Raw genomic sequence first — 17,081 nt, 5'->3', positions numbered from 1 at the left:
GCTCACAAATTCGTCCAGAAAAGTGTCAGAAACCTAAACTTTCCCCCCTTTCCTCTATATGGAATTCTGCATTTATGTTGCAAGATTTCTGCTTGTGGTGTTGTTTCTCCTCTTTCTTTCTTTCGTTCCTTTTCTTTCATTCTTTCTATATTTTTTTTCTTTTTAATGGTGTAAACTGATTTAAAATGTATGCCAGTCATCTTCAGGGAACTCATTTCAGTTGAGATGAAACTAGTGTTACCTGAATCAATGTTTTAAGTGTCCCTGTGGCTCGGCATTTTGAATAATCAATCTGTCTCCATCTCTTCTTAATCATGCGCATCACAGTCTCTCTTTATTTGTCAGCTCTTTCGGAACCTGCTTGTCTCACCCCCCCTGTTCTTTCCCCCTTCCCTATTAACATGCCCCTAATGTCGTGAGCTGGCTTTTCCCCCTTTTGCAAGACACTGGTGTATTTTGATACTTCTTTTTTTCAAATATATATTATTATTATTACGACTAAATCTCTCCCCCCCTCCCCATAATTACCCCACAATCATTATATAATCCCATCACAAAGAGTCTATTGAGGCACCAGGCTTTTGTCAACTCTGGGACACAGAATCCATAATTGCATTATTCAGCTTTCTCTCTGCCCCCCTTTCAGCATTTTAGCCCCCCTTTTCCCCCCCCCTTCCCCCCCCTTTTTTGCTTTTTAACCCCCCCCCCCCCCTATTTTTCAATCCCCCCCCTTTTTTTTTCTTCAACCCCCCCCTTTGCTTTTGAAATTTTGTTCAAGTTGGTGTGTGTGTGTGTGTGTATGGTTCTGCCCCCCCTTAAAGTTGAGATGATAAAGTAGACCAGATCTGGGCACCCCAGAAACCACGTTTTAAATCGATTATCTATATATTTCTTGATCATTACAAATCCAAAAGGCACACACACACACACACAGAGAGAACCTTCATGGCATTTTCCCCCCTCCTTTCTTTCTTTCCTCCTTTTCTTTTCCTCCTCCCCCCTTCCCCTGGAAGTTTAATTACCGTATGCTAATTTCCTTGCCTACTACGTGATTAATTAAAATCATATTTTCATAATCATTTGGCACTAGTATTGTCTTCCTACCATCATGATCTCTCTCTCTCCTCTCTCTCTCTCACTCTTCTCCTCCCCATCCTTTCCTTCCTTTTCTCTCTCTCTCTCTCTCTCTCTCTCTCTCCCCCCTCCTTTCTTTTCCTCCCCTAAATAGTGTATGTAAATAAAGTCAGCCTTAATGGAAAGCATCAAAATGCAACGCTGAAGACCTTTCAGTGTTTGCATGCCTGCGATTGGCAACATAACTGCTTATTTACATTAAATACGCCACAAGGTTACAGTGCAGATCAACGTCACTTTATCGTTGATTACTTTCTCTTAAGCGCTGGGGAAGAAAAGCTCCTTTTTGGACTGATGCTGCGCGATCCAGCCGGCCACCGAGCTTTCCCCCTGGAGTTTCCCAAAGAGCCAGACTTGATGAAATAGTTTCCAGGGCAGGTAAGAAGCCAGGCTTTTAAATCCCCCCCCTTTCCCTTTCCCTCCTCCTCCTCCTCCTCCTTTCCCTCTCTCCATCACTCCCTCCTTTTTGTGTGTGCATTTTTTCCCTCCCTAAATAGGAGATGTATATATTTTTAAAGATCTTCAGATTTGTTTTCAAAGGGGGGGTGGTGGTGGTGGAAGGAAAAGAAAAACGACAGGTTTGGATGGGAGGGTGGGCTTTTCAAGTGGGGCATGATGCAGGGCTGGGTTCGCATGGGCTCAAGGTCATGCCCAAAAGATTGCTGTCCAAGGGTTGCTTTTGAACAAATATCTCCTTTCCTCTCTTTTAAAGGCAAGGAGGGGGAGGGAGGGGGGAAGAAAATGGACGATGGCAGCCCCATTCTTTGTAGATGATTCCATCCAGCATTTTGTTGGGCTCATCAAAGCTAAATGCCGCAAGACCTATCTGGTTCCTGGGTGAATTATGCTAAGACGACAATGGAGAGAGAGAGAGAGAGAGAGAAGGGGGGGTCTCTCTCTTCTTCTTCTTCTCCTTTCCCTCCCTCCCTCCCTCCCTCCCTCCCTCTCTCTCTCTCTCCAAATGGTACAATGCATTTCCACCTACCAGAGAGGGGGAGTCCAAGCTGAAAGAGCCGGGAACGTCTTGGCCGATCGCTATCAAGGAAAGGGAATTATAATACAGTAATAATAATAATTAAAAATAAAAAGGGGAGGGGGAAGGTTGTCTCCCTTCCCCCCAAAAAGCCAGGGATGCAACTAACTGGCCACCTTCCCTCTCTCTCTCTCTCCTCTCCGCAAGTCCCTTTGGAAGGCGAGCCAAGATTTTGGAAACCTGGTCTGATGGGGAGAGTTTGCTTTGGCCACTATTTCTCTCTCTCGCTCTCTCTCTGCCCCCCCCCCAGCCCTTTTTTTTCTCCCCCTTTCCCCCCCCCATCTTTATTATTATTATTATTATTATTTTCCTAGCAAATGATCAAGTCAATCCATGCCTTCATTCTCCATTGAATCCAACGCTTCCTTTTTACGCACCGGAGTTGTTTTGTTTTGGTTTCCTTTCTCTTGATTTAAATCTCCAAACAAATAGGGAAAGGGGGGATCCAAAAGGAAAGGCTTTCTGTCCATAGAGATGTTTTCTTTCTTTATTTTGGGGCTATATATATATATGAGGAAGAGTGAGTGAAGGGATCGGAGTTGTTTTGTTTTGGAAGCCAAAGGCGCACAGGCGAAAGGTAGCCCAAAGTGACTTTGGGAAGCCTCTTTTTAAAAACCAAAACATTTTAATTCTCTCTCTCTTTCTTTTTTTTTGCACCAGCTCAAGGAGGTTTGAGTGATTATTCCAAAAGACAAAATAAAAAATACAGTATAATTAAATATCCATAGCCAGTGACGTTTGCAAAGCAAAGGCTGTCAAGGGAGCAAACAAGAAAAAGAATGAGAGGAGTAAAGGGGCCATTGCATGGCGCTATAGAACTTCGCCTGGAGGGAAAGGCGAGGAGGGACTGAGAGACACAACGGAGAGAGAGGGCAAACCAAGGCAAGCTTTGGCTTCTTTGGGTGCCCTCCCCTTTTTAAAAATCCAGTACTTTCAAGGCTTTGGGAGGGGGGGGGGCATGAGAGGAGGAAAGGGTTTGAGGGGGGAGAGAAGGAAGGGAAGACTTCCACCAGCTTTTATTAAAAAAAAAAGGCAGAGAGAAAATTCCTCTCCCTCCAGTTTTGAGCTGGGCACCCAAGTTGCTTAGAAAGTTTTCTTTAGGGGTGTGTGTATATGTGTGTGTGTGTATAAGCAACTTGGATGTCCAGCTCAGAACTGGAGGGAAAAGAACTCTCTCTCTCTCTCTCTCTCTCTCTCTATATATATATATATATATGGGGAAGAGAAGAAAGGAAAGACTTCCAACCTCTGTTTTTTAAAGGCAGAGAGAGAGAGAGAACCCCTCTCTTTCCAGTTCTGATCTGGGAACCTAAGTTGCTTAGAAACTTCTCTTTAGGTATTATATACAGATATGTAGATGAGAGGAAAAAAGGGTTTGGGAGGGGGAAGAGAAGGAAGGAAAAACTTCCAGCAGCTTTTTATAAAGACAGAGAAAGACTCTCTCTCCTGAGCTGGGCACCTAAGTTGCTTTAGAAACGTTTCTTTATGTATGTATGTGTGTATATATATGTGTGTGTGTGTGTGTGTGTGTGTGTATATATCATATAGATGAGAAGAGAAAAGGGTTTGAGGAGGAGAAAGAGAGAGAAGAAAGAAAGGGGTCCATCAGCTTTAAAAAAAGGCAGAGAAAGAATCCCTCTCTCTCCAGTTCTGAGCTGGGCACCTAAGATGCTTAGAAACTTACATAGATGAGAAGGGGAAAGAAAAGAAAGGAAATACTTCCACCAGCTTTTTATAAAGGCAGAGAGAATTCCTCTGGACACCTTAGTTGCTTAGAAACTTTTCTTTAGGGGATATATATACCTAAACAAAAGTTTCTAAGCAATTTAGGTGCCCAGCACAGAACTGGAAGGAGAGAGAGTCTCTCTCTGCCTTTTTTTTTTGGGGGGGGGGAGGAAGCTGGTGGAAGTCTTCCCTTTCTTCTCTCCCCCCTCCAAACCCAATAGATGAAATAAGAAAAGGGCTTGGGGAGGGGGGAGAGAGAAGACTTCCAATATCTTTTGATAAAGGCAGAGAGAGAGAGAGAATCCCTCTTCCTCCAGTTCTGAGCTGGGCACCTAAGTTGCTTAGAAACTTTTCTATATATATATTCTACATATATGAGATAGAAACCATGGGTGCAATAGAAAGTTTTGCAAAGTCTCTCCCCCCCCCCCACTCCTGGGCTATATGTGGGTTTCTGAAATCCATCATATTTTAATTTTGCAAAACAACAATAACAGCAGCAGCAGCAGCAGCAGCAGCAACAACCTTGCGCTCCCTTTCTCTCTCAATTTGAGTTTTCTTTCCCATTCTTTCGTTTCTCTCTCAAGTGTGGGTTCCTCCGGCGAGGGGCATGTGTCAAAACTTGGGCAGTGGCCTCTTGCCTTCCAGAGAGAGCGAGAAAGAGAGGGAAAGCGAGAGAGAAAGAGGGAGAGCCCTGCCATTTTGTGCTGCCTCTCCTCGACCTCTTCATTAGGACTAAGCGCCAGCGGGCTTAAGGCTGGGGAGGTAACGTTTTGGCTTCTGCGCTGGAGGCGGGAGGGGGGCATGGCTTTGCAAGTGGATTTCAAGGGGATCCCAAAGGCTTTGGGCGAAACTGGGGTGGGGGCAAGGGAGGGAAGGGATGGGGGATGAGAGGGAGAAGCCAGCCTGAAACTCCCCCCTCCTCCAAAAGCAGAAGCAGGCACCTGCCAAGGAGGCAGAGATGCCAGGGCAGATTGGAGACCCGACCTTAAGTAACAGGTTTAAAAAAAGGGGGAGGGAATGGGGGGAGGAAAGAGTCTTTTTTGCAAATATTGTCACCACGATCTTGTCTTTGTTGGGGGTGAGGAAGTGTGTGGTGGAAAGTTGTGAAGGTGGTTGTGCCTTGAAGCAGCCCCACTTCTTTTGGAGAGGTGGGAAAGTGGCAGGGATCTGGCCCAAACTGGGCACAGGTTTGTTGGGATGAACACAGGCAGAGAGATTTTTCAGCACCCCTGGGAAGTTCTTTAGAGGGGACACACACACAGATATATAAATATATCCGATGCCACTGAGAAAATGCTGAAAGGAGGAGGAATCCCAGCCCTTTGCGCTCCCATCTGTTGCAGCAGGGTTTCAGCTTCTGTTTAAAGCACTCAAGAGGAGAAAGCGGGGGGGGGGGGGGGAAGAAAAAGCCGGTGGGAAGGGACTTTGGGGAGCTTGGGAAACTTTCAATAAATTACTATTGTTAAAAAAAAAAAGCAGCAGTAGTAGTGGCCAAGATGGTGAGAGAAAGGCTCCTCGTGCGGGCTTTCCCATTATGAGAAAAGTTTCCAAACCTGATCTGAATTGGCTCCTTGTGCCTTCTTGATCCTTTCGGTAGGTGCCAACCAGTCCTAAAATAATAAAAAAAATGTCAACAAACCCACCAGAAAATCCGAGGATGGAGGCTTTAAATGTTCTTTTTCTTTTCTTTTTCCTACATGGAGGGGAAAAGGTGGGTGCCCCTTTGGAAGCTTTGGTTTGGTTTTTGTTGAGGGAGATCTTCTTGTTATGTCTGTGGTGGTGTCTAGGCGGAGACGTGAGTTGTCAGAGCCCATCCTTTTCACTTTGGCAGAACAAGGGAACTGTGTGTGTGTGTGAGTAAGTCCCTATGATGGGAAGTTTGCCTTGCCAGGCTCCTCAAAAGATGCCCAAACCGTGCGTAAAAGCGCATGAGAGACAGACAGTCAGGAGGCGAAAGATGCTCTGGAGAAAGGCTCTCTCTGCCTGGTAAGGGGACATGGGATCCACTTTCCAAGCTGGTTGTATGTGTGTGTGTGTGTGTCTGTATGTGTGTATTCCCTCCTCCTCTTCTCTCCCTTCTGTGCAGTTTAAAATCATTCCAACAGGGGCCGTCTTTGCTGAGCTGATCTCTGGCTTTGCATCTCTCTCTCTTTCACTCTCTCTCTCTGTGAGCTTATTTTAAGTGTCATAATTAAGTTTCAGGAGCCTTCTTTGGGCTCAGTCAGGGCTGAAAATAAGGAAAGCTGGCTGCACTGAGCTCCCTTTCCTCTCTCTCCCCAAATAATATATTTTTCTTTTGGCCGAACGCCTCTGCACATCCAAGCTTTGGGAGAAGAGCCTGTCTCCTTGCTTAGTTTAATATTAGCCACTATATTTTAAATCCCTTTCCACCGGCTTCTGTTGTCTTTTGTGGAACCGATTCCCTCCTGTCCTTTTCCTCTTGGTGCATTGACTTTGGCAAGAAAGGCTCCTGAAGTGAGCCAAAGATCGAGCAGGGACCACTGCCCTCCCCTCATCTCTCCTCCTCCTCCTGGATGGTTGAATGTTGAACAAGAAACCTGAATGAGTGAGTGAGTGGTGGACATTGATGACTGTCTTTAACTTCAGGATGCTTCAACAAGGACCAAACCGCCCTGGTGATGTTGCTTCCTAAATCTGCCCTCTCCAGGGCTGTTGGGAAGAAGTATTTCTATTATGACCGTCCGATTGAATATTCACTACCTATCTGGGAGCAGATTTGCATAATTTGGATTTTTTTGATTCCAGTGAAAGCAACCTATTTGCAAACCAAACCAAACTAAAAAAAAAAAAAGGCTCTAGAAGTCCCTCCAATCCAGCTGCTTCGATCTTCATGATTATTCAGGGTTCAAGCATAACTGAAAAGTAAGTGACCTGCAAAAGTACATGAATAGGTTGCGCTGATAAAAGGCAAAGAGCTTTGGATTGGATCTGTAATTCACGGTGGGGGTCTCTTGGGCTGCTTCTTAGTTGTGGGATTTGTTTAAAAAAGAGGGAGCCTGGGAGGGGGTTGTTCGTTTATGGTTTTGCCTCCTTAACTTCCTCCTCTTTCTTTATGAATATTGTGCAAAGTGGGGTTTTCTTAACAATAATTGGGTACATCTGGTGTGATAGTATCGTGCTGTTTGTATATAGAGAAAATAGGATGCCTAACCACACTGTAGTTTTGGGAAAGATTGCTGCTGTTCATAGTTGTTGCTGTTAGCAGAAGTTGAGGTGTATTGCTCAGAATGCTTGTCATCTTTCAGTAGTTCCTAAGGAGTTGAGTTGCTCAAAGGGTTGTTTTATCTGTAAGTCAGTAAGAGTTATGTGATCATCTGTACCATTTCTAGATATAAAATGAGGCAGAGGGGGAACCCTGAGTTGCATCGCACTTAATCAAAAATATAGAGGGTTGATTTCTAATTTTATGTCTTCTTCTTTCACCTCACCCTCTTACAGTAGTCAAGAGGGAAGATCACTAGAGTAATGAGAAATGTCTCAGATCTTGATGTACGCTTGTGAATAGCTGACATCTATTTCTAGCAAAGTGGCTGGTTTTTAAATTCTGTCCATTTCTCCAAGTGGTGCTGTTACACAAGTCTAATTTGGGAGGGGGGGAATGATTTTTAAGAAGTCAACCCGAACAATGCGCTTGAGAACATTAAGAGTACATTTTTAAAGGGGGAGGAGGGCTGTGATGCAATAGTTAGAGGGAATCAAAAGTGTTAAAAGTGACAAGTGTTGTGTTGTTGCGTGTCCCTTCCATGCTGCAGGCTGTTTTAGTTATGATGTCATTCCGATAGTGGAAAGTGTATGTCTCCAGATTCTACCATTAAACGCTTGGCCGATCTGCCTGATAATGATAGCATTGACATGTCTGCTCTTTGACAATTGCAAGCCTTATGTGCCCTATGAATTAACTTCTTCTTTCCCCTATGAAGAGAGAGCTCTCAAGCTTTAGACTCGCAAATGCAACAGCACTTCAGTCTCCTCATGGTATTTTACAATATATCTGTCCTGAACTGCAACTTCTATTAAAACCAACCAAAAAATATTAGGAGTGCAGTGCTGAGCACCCCAAGTTCATGTTAACTTCAAGTTGCTTTAAGGGTACCTGGCATAACTACTAGTTGGGCCCTAATCTTACATTTAGGTGGATAACCTTCATTTTCATTTAAGATGGAATTAGATTTGAAGAACACAGAAGTATTTTTCCCCTTTTGATCCTTTTGTTTATGTTCTGTAATTACCTTACAATGTATACTATATCATATTTTGCCCCTTTTAATGCAATGTTCAGAAACGAACTGCCTCTAGAGAACTAGAATTAGACGTTCCCTGCACTTTGACACATACCTGTAAAGTTAGTTTGTCTGTATATCTTAATGTCTCAAAGAAAATCAGTTTGTGGTTTAAATTCTGCAGGCATTTCCCCCTCTCCATTGAATGCTTACGGATATATGCTCCCTTTTCCAAGTTCGTAATGATAAAACAGTCATTGTTCTAAATTTTATTCGATAACTGAGGTGTTCTTTTTATTTGCTGTTTGCATTATAGTCCTATGTAGTGCTAAACACCGTTGCTTTTGAAAGAGGTATGCACTTATGACAGACCTGCCATGGGTCATCCACAGTTATCTCTATCCAAAGGCAGCTTTTTTCCAGAAATTATGTAAAAAGATAGAATTTGTCAAGGAAGAATTATTTAAGTACATTGGTGATTATATATATATATCCACTATAGCAAGGGGGAAAGTCTGTTATTTTAGGATGTGTAACTTTTTGAGATCCAGTACTGATCAGCAACTTACCCACAGTTGTCTTTGCTAGAGATCTAATGAAACGCTGTAGCATTTGTAGACATGCTAGATGCCATAGTGTAACCCTACAGATAACAAGAAATGTAGAAGTTGCAGCATTCGTATGATTGCTTTAGCTTTCTGCAATATTGAGATGAGAAATTGCTGGAATGAGAGGTGACACATTAGATTGTTTACATACAATGAGAACCTAAGGTGACCGGGGCATTGATATTAGAATAACCTATTCATGCCAATAGGGCATTAATATGAGCTATACTTTTCCTTAAAGAAGCAGAAGTTTTCCTCAAGTGAAACATAAGATACTCATTCTCTACCCACTCACTCACCCTGGTTCTCCATCCATTCCTTCTTATCCTTCTCTGAATGTTGTCTTTTGCTTAAATTGGGCTGCGGATTGCACACAGGTGTCTTTGGAGTGCTTGCAATAGAAAAGCATTGAGCTGAATTTATATGAACTTTGTAAAGAGAAAGATATGAGAAGAAGCTCAATTATTTTTTTCAACTCTGAATAAGGAGCATTCCTTTAAAAAACACCACCAGCCTGATTTCTTATTATTGGTGAAGTAAAAGAAATACCTGTTTGATATGATCTTCCTGGCACCTGAATAGCTTCACCTAGGATTAGTTAAGAATAAAAACAGATTATATTTTAAACTACAGTTTATTTATACAAAAAAATCTTGATTCTTAGATTCTTGCTTCCATCTTAAAAATAGCTTTTAGAGTTCATTCTAGAAATTTCTTATCAAGACAGAAGCAGCAAAACAGAAACATAGAACATATCTTTCTGAAAGATTTTTTAAAAAACCGGAATACCATACTTGCGTGAACAGAATCCTTTTGATGATATCTGTCTTTAACTAAACTTGCTGAAAGAGATTTGTAGACTCTAAAAAATGGGTCTGTGTAAAAGTACGCAACTTTAGAGGACACCAGTTAAAGTTGCAAGTTCTGTTAGATGCATGGTTCTGGACACAAAAACGAAAAATCAAACTTTAAAGAGTAGAATGCATTACTGAAGATCAGACCTTGGTCTCAAAACCATTTCTGATCCGGTGGATGTTTGATGGTCCTCTTGGAATGAATTGATGTCATCTGTCTATTCTTCATGTCTCAGCGGGAAAAATAACGTGCCAGAGCCTTGCTAGAATGAGAAAAAGTGGCAGAAGTAACCACAAGAAATGTAGTATCTTTTTCATTTCTCTCAGTGATCAACATTAAAGCTGATAATACCTCTTTGGGTATAGATGAAAAAATTGTTATATTGCTTTACGATATCAGTGCCTAAATACTAAAGTTCTAATAGAGGATGATTCTAGAAGCCAAAGTCATGTAGAATTCAGCATCTTGATTTGCTTAATAATTAGATGCTCTGCAAAGGTTAGATTTGGGGAGGGTAAATGTAGTTCTAGTGATCTGTGTTCATCTTTTCCCTTTACTCAGAAGTAGGTTCCACAGTGTGAAATAAGGCTTGCTCCATAGAAAGCGTGCTTAGACTTGCTAAATTTTTAAAGATAATGGAACAAAATTGGCTTTGCAAAGAGCTATGCTTTTTAAAGTCAGAAAGGGCCACATAACAGATAAACAGTTTTGTCATAACATGACTAGGGCTGAAACACAAATCAAGAACATGACGCAAAAACAGCCCCAGCAGTTTCAGAATCTGACCCCTTGTATTTCATAGTGTATAACTGCGTTCATGATCGTCTGTCAGAGGCTTTCAACCAAAGGAGAATAACATGTTTTTCCCCCCTTTCATAAAAGAGACTAACATTGTAAAATCCACATCGTCGCCCATTGTGCTAGGTCTTTGTGACAGCAAAGGCTATCAAGGCTGCAGTGGCAAACATTAATAATGCTTAACATTACCATGGTTGCTTTTCTGTAACTTTAGCCATGTAAATGTACAAAGAAAATATGCATTTCAAAGTCTTCTCTTATATTTTATGCTTAGGGAACAGCTCTGGTTGCAGTCAGTGGGGAAGAAGCAAGTTGTGTGAGTTAAGTTGTAATGCTCCAACTCCACATCTGAGAACTTAAATGGTTTAAGACCAAATCGGGGCGGGGTGAGACTTTTGTGATATGCTGGAAAATTGGAAGTGTCCAAGATTAAACACTCCTTGAAAAGCAGAGAAGGTATTACTCCTTTTTAAGGTGGAGAAGCTAAAAACAGAGGAGATACATGACACTGCTGGGACAGTTGAAGAAATCCATTCCTGGAATATAAGAGCCACTGACTCTGTCCATAAGAAGTGGCACAGCTTATAAAGAAGCTGCACCCGAATCTGTTCATGAGTATTGTAAATTAAAGTATTATGGCTGGGCTCCAAGGAATCACTTTAGATGGCTTGGACATGCATAGCAGGATCTGTGCTTTTACCCCCTTTGAGCAGCAGGTTCATAAAGTCTTGTCGTAGTTTGCTCTGGAGACTTCCTTCCCTTTCAGAAGTAGCCTATAATATGTGTTTGAGGAACGTACATTTAAAGTTCCCATGGGTTTGAGTACTTACTGGATGACTCTTCACAACCTTGTAGTCATCAGCTTAGGGAGTTTTGACTGAAGAGTGTGTAGAGGATTTAAATTTTGTTATTGGATCCACCAAATGGGAAAGAAAATGAGCAAGATGACATTTGGGTGTGTATGTATGTGTATGTTTGTGGAATTGTTGTTGGAAATTTTAACTGGAAGAACTCAGCAGGGAGAAAAATTTGCAAAGAACAGACTCACTGAAAGTATCTATTGTGGGTATAAAGGAAAGTTATGTGCATTTATAAAGAATAAATTAAGCATATCCTTAACTTTCTCAGTGAAATTAACAGACTTTAAGGGGCTTAATTTTTGCATAGTCCTGTGGCCTTGTCAAAGGTATTTTTATTTTATCATTTCCATCCTTGTTCTTAGACACAGTTCCTGTTACATGTTGCATGATGTAAAACTTCAGTGAATCTGGCCATGTGAGGGAACAGTATTTTGGGTGCTCTCTTATTTACCCAACTCATCACTATTCAGAAACAATGAACTTTTTAAAGCTTTATAAGATGATGTTTGAGCATCCGTATTCACTGGCTCGGCCATAAGGAATATGGCAGCAAAAAACATCAGTTAGCACTGAGGGGCCTGGATTCTTCCATACTCCCAAAGTTTATTTTAAAAAGTCTCTTGTGTGAAAATTGGATTTTTAAAAATGAAGTTTCCTAGCATGAGAAGGGGAAATATTCATGGATGCCCCTTTGTGTATATGTAGGTGTATGCTTATGAATACAAAAAGGGAAAGTATATAGGGGAGATGGTGTGTCCTGGCTATGAATTGGGAGGGAGATGTCATTTCATGTCTACAGGAAAGGCATCTGGAGTTTGTGAGAGGGGAAAGTTGTGGTTGTATGGCCTGTCTCCTAACAGTTGTGGTGTTATCTACCACAACTGGCCCAGCCAATAATGTGACTGCTGAAGGCTTCTCCATCCATCAGTATGATATTCACATAAAAATGCTACCCACTCCTGGAACAAGGCAATGGAATTTCTATTTGGAGCACAGAGTGAAAATTGATTTAAACTGGTGGAGAATTTGGGGATTGATGCAGATTTTAATCCTCCTTTAATATATACCTCCAAATCACCTGTCGATTTATGGCGACCCAGTGAATTTCATAGGTTTTCTCATGCAAAGAATACTCAGAGATGGTTTGGCCATTTCCTTCCACTGAAATATGACCTGCAGCATCTGGTATTCATTGGTGGTCTCCCATCCAAGTACTAACTAGGGCTGACCCTGCTTAGCTTATAAGATCAGATGGGATCTGCTGCCTTTAGGGTATTAAGGATTCCTCCATTAGTACAAATAGTTAGAATGTGTGTTTGTGCTGTTACACTTACTATAAGCATCCATGCTGTTTTCAATCTTCAGATGAATGGCTTTCATACCTAAATGAAGCATTTTCTTTAATATTCAAGTCCTTATAATTTACACAATATCTTTTACTTTGACTGCTTTAAGCAGTTAAATAACATTCAAAATGTATGTACTCAGGGAATATAAGATTTTTCCATAAGTTTGTATTAAATTGTATTAAAAAGCTCAGCAGGCATACTGGATTCTTCAGCAGTTCCAGGTTCTTACTAGTGCTTGGAAGCTGTGCACCATGTATAAAAGGCCCTGAGAATATAATGCAGAATGGGAGTGGCCCATGAGAGAATCAATTCAAGTCCAGTATTGTAAATTTTTACTATGGCCATATATTACTAGTAATTACTAATGCAGTATGACCCCTGTATCTGTGGGACTGGTAACTATGGTTTCACAGACCTGAATCTGGAAAAAAAAGGTCTCTGTAAGCATCTTTACATCCTCCAGCATGACTCTGGTCAAGTTCTTGCAAGTGAACATTGAGTCACACTGAAGGACCTCAGGATGCCTAGAGAGATCTCTCTAGGCACCTGTATGTCCTTCAACCAACTACTACTTAAAATGTGGTCAACCTCTGTCAGAAATACAGTGTTAGCTGTTTACTGTGGTTTTACTTATCCATGGTAATCATGGGAACAGACGTCCATGGATATAGGGGTCATCCGTTGTTGTGAGCCTTCAAATCATTCCAACTTATGGGGATCCTAAAGTGAAGCTATCATGGGGTTTTCTTGGCAAGAGGTTTGTTCAGAGGTTTGCCATTGCCTTCTCTTGAGGCAACCAAACCCTGGTCTCCAGAGTCATAGGCCAACACTCAAACCACTACACCACACTGGTGTATAGTACAGTAGTCATACTGTACTATTATATTGCTCTTGTTTGCCACTGTAATTTGGTCACAAATATTTTGTCTAAGATGCTGTGCATTTTTAGTTTAACCGGCATAGATATGCTGGATGCCAGAATCACACAGGTAGTTGCCCATGCAGTAGTCAATTATCCCAGTACCCCAAACCCCCAAAGTAAAGGAGGTCACTCTGTGTGCACATGTGAAATGGTTAACTGTACCAAGGAAGTCACTTAAACAACTTCTGAGAAAGTACAAGCTTGCATCACTATTTTTACACTACCACTGTGCTCCTCCTGCCTGGATTCCAGTCTCTGTTACTGACATTGTTCCCTCTAGTTTGATCATGGTAGTATATTTTTGGCACAGCTGAACTGAGTCAGAAATTAGGGTATAGTTGCTTTCTTTGGAATAATATTTACAGCCTGTCCAAAGTCCATGGATCTCTCTGGGTTTATAACAAGTTTGAATGGCCTGCAAAAGCTTGTTACACTGCTAATTTCTCCAGATCCTTAAAAAAACAACACTCCCTGCCTTGTATACTCTTTGAAAGTATGAAAACGTGCACCATTTGTTAAAGCATTTTTAGTGGCATTGTGGTCTCATAGAAAATAGTTGCACAGTGGCACTCTAAGAAGAAATGCAATATGACCATGACTTGTGGCTTGGCATTGGGTATTCTCATACAAATTGCAAGTATTTGCTTTTTTAAAAAAATTAAATGTGCAGATTTATTGTGGGCCTCCTGCTTCTGTTGCTGTTGCAATGTGGCTCTTTACATGGAGCAAGTGGTTCTTGTATAGATATATGTAATAGTAGCAATTGAAGGAAGTTGAAGTAAGTAAATGTAAACAAGCTAAACTTACATCAAATGCTTCTGGCACAGAAGGGATGCTGGAATGTTAGTGAAGCTAGGCATGCAAGTGAAGCTGTTATGTCACCGATCCCAAGTCCTGATCTTTTCACAAGAGCTGCTTCTTTAGCATATTAATAATGCTAAGATCTCAGAAGGCTTTATGGTGAAGCATACCGTTTGGCTTACTTGTATGGTGAAAAATTACTCAACCATGTGTTCAGACATCTTCTCTGCTTCCATTTCAATATATTGCCAGAGATAATTTAGTTGGTCTGGTTTTATCAGATTCTAGATTACTTTAAAATACTTTAAAATAGCCCAGGGCACAGTTTATATTGACCAGCAAAGGAAGCAGAACAGAAGACGGCAGAAGTGAGGAACAGTAAATGAGAGCAGTTCTTCACTTTCTGCAGTCTGCTCAGGAATGTAAGAGAGTAAGTTCCTGCTCTAGGTTTCAGGGCAAGGGAAGTAGTTTAAAATGTAGTAAAGTTAAGTTTCCTGGGAAGTAAATTCCACACTGATGGAAGTTCAGCTAGAGAGGAGAGTATATTGTGATATCTCATGGTAAGAGCAAGTGTAAGTGAACGTCAGTTTTTGTTCAGTTTTTCCAGTTACATTTGAAGTGAGTCTTACACAGCTAATTGATAGTCAGATGTGTGATCCTATAACATTGACACATCTCATAGCTACATTTGATGTTACAGGGCAAAGATTGAAAATGGAAGGACGGTTCAGATGTGTTTCTCCTTCCCTTTGTGCAATATATTATAATATCTAAAGTTGAGGGAGGAACATAGGTCCCTATGTTGAATTCAGCAGCATTACTGTAGAGACAATAGTATCTCCCCAGATGTTGTTAAACTTCAGCTCCTATCAGCACTAGCCAGTGTAGCCAGAGGAGAGATCTAATGGAGAGGCCTGATGACAGATGCAAACTAACAACATCTGGTGGACCACAAGTTCCTCACCCTTTCTGTACAGAGACCTTTCCAATTGGTTTTATTGCAACACATGTAAAGTATTCTGTGTTCCTCTTTTGGTGTTTCTGATTCCTACTGTCTTGGAATTTGTAGAGTTTCCAGGCCTGTGCTAGTTCCTAACTTTCTTCCTTCCCCTCTTCCTTTCTTTTGTTCCTGTATGTGTGCACCAGTATCAGCTCCACACACTGCCAACACCACTTACGTTTTGCTGTGGCTGACAGCAGAAGTGTAGCTTAGAGGCCAACAGCTCAGAAGCAACAGGCAGAAATGCCTTCTCTGCTGGGGTTATTGACCTGGATATGTGTGTGTTCTTTTAAAAAGATCAATGGCTGTGGCTGCTGTTCAGTGATGGCATGCACACCCCATGTACACACGCACAACACCTCTACCTCGTCTCTCTCTCATACACATGTTGTAGAAAGAGATGGAATGGAAGACAGGGGTAGAGAAGGCATGCTCTCACTTGCCACCATGTTTCTCGTTCTTCCTTCTTCTATGGCAGGGACTGTGGGAGGCAGAGAGACAGGCTGGACATGAGCCTGACCCTCCCCAGACAAGCTTGCCCAGCCAACTAGGGTGGATGCCTGAACACGAAAAAGCTCTGGCAGAACCGATGAATATTGCCAGTGAAATGATAAAAGTCCAGGAAACTTTTATGCTAAATGTGCCTGATATATGAGACTGTTTGGCCTTTTTCCTGTTCTTAAAAGTTCTTATATTGATGAATCTGCAAGGATGTGCAATGATTAGGTTTCATTTTGATATACAGCAGCACCAGGGTCTCCATAGGCTTTCATTGACATTTCCTTCTGAGCTCTGTGATGGAACTAAGTAGTAAGGCTGAGTAGTACTCAGGGGTTTGCTTATTCCTATCTTTTTTGGCATTGCATTAGGGACAGTGATATAGGAGCATCCATGGAGAAGTCACTGTACTAGTGGCAGAAAGGACCAATTTAACTATTCCGAGTCCTTTTAGTTTAATTTGTGCTAATAATGAAAAGCATCTTTGTTCTTCCTCCCTCCCTCCCTCCCTCCTGCTCTCTGTCTGCATGCATTTTTAACAGTTGCTACAAATTCATCTATTTTCAGCAAAACTTTCTATATTCTCACAGAGTATCTAAAAGTAAAAGTAAAGGTAAATGTTTCCAAAGTATCCAAAGGTAATTTTTTAAGGTGGGAGGGAACTATTCAGTTTCCAAACTAGCCTCTGAGTGCAAAGGATTTCCTACAAGTTGGGAAGAAAGAAGTTGTGATGGGAGATCCACAATGGAGGCAGAAGGATGGGAAGAGAGAAAGAAATGGAGGAGAAGGAGGCAACTGCTGGAATAAAGGAGGGAAGAGAGAATTAAATGGATGTATGAAGAGTGTGAGTGAGTGTGAACGAGATACACGCTGACTCAATTGTGGAGCGACTTCAGGTCCTACCAGTCCTATACAGTCCCTCAGGCAAGGAAAAAGACTCAAGAGTTCCCCATCTGCATTATATAGTTTCTGTAAGCATTCCTTCTAGTCTCTGGGTAGTCCCACTTATAGCATCCATGCTCCAAGGGCTCATGAACTCAAGAGCGGTGCCTCAATGGGCTTCGATATCAGCTTTTGAGTTTGGTACATCTCTGTCTGAACTATAATTACTGCCCTATAATTACAGCTTAAACAAAGTGCAAAGAAATACTGTCAATTTTCATGTGATTTCTATAACTGGTCATTAAAAAAAGATATAAAAACTCAAATTTCAAAGTTAAAAGTTTCTTTTTGGGTGGGGGCATCGTGTGGCTT

The 17,081-nt window shown here is 41.6% G+C and overlaps 1 protein-coding gene across 5 annotated transcripts in view; it reads left to right on the top strand.

Annotated features, from left to right (window-relative positions):
* The first annotated feature begins 1,242 nt into the window (after positions 1-1,242).
* ZNF536 (zinc finger protein 536) overlaps positions 1,243-17,081 on the top strand; it is a 476,434-nt gene continuing 460,595 nt past the window's right edge. For 3 of the 5 annotated variants that reach the window (XM_042438483.1, XM_042438481.1, XM_042438487.1), the window contains exon 1: positions 6,134-6,778. The gene's annotated coding sequence lies outside the window, so the exon portion shown is untranslated. Of the gene's footprint in view, positions 1,513-5,799; positions 5,882-6,133; positions 6,779-17,081 lie in introns of those variants that run through there. The other 2 variants (XM_042438482.1, XM_042438485.1) reach the window with 2 other exon arrangements.

This window comes from Sceloporus undulatus, chromosome 8, assembly GCF_019175285.1.
Source record: "Sceloporus undulatus isolate JIND9_A2432 ecotype Alabama chromosome 8, SceUnd_v1.1, whole genome shotgun sequence".
NCBI classification, from domain to species: domain Eukaryota; kingdom Metazoa; phylum Chordata; class Lepidosauria; order Squamata; family Phrynosomatidae; genus Sceloporus; species Sceloporus undulatus.
This window is presented reverse-complemented; position numbering and strand designations above follow the sequence as displayed.